Here is a 267-nt window from a genome sequence, read left to right as displayed (position 1 = left end):
TGGAGGCGGGGGCTCAGGCGAAGCTGGCAAGGACGGTCAAGAGGCAGCGCACAAACAGCAGGCGCCTGCCACGGTCACGGTGGGTGCCCCAGCGGCCGCGGCCGCTGTGCAACCCCTGGATTCCAGGCAGCAGCAGCAGCAGAAGCAGCAGGCCGAGCAGCCTCTTAGGCAGGCACCCCAGCGGCCAACGACGCCGCCGCCGCCAGGTCCCCGCCAGCCCCCGCAGCGGCCAGCGCCTGTGGCGGCTGCTGCAGCTGCAGCTCCCCC

This window comes from Monoraphidium neglectum (genome assembly GCF_000611645.1).
Source record: "Monoraphidium neglectum strain SAG 48.87 unplaced genomic scaffold scaffold02749, whole genome shotgun sequence".
NCBI lineage: Eukaryota > Viridiplantae > Chlorophyta > Chlorophyceae > Sphaeropleales > Selenastraceae > Monoraphidium > Monoraphidium neglectum.
Note: the sequence above shows the minus strand (reverse complement) of the source record.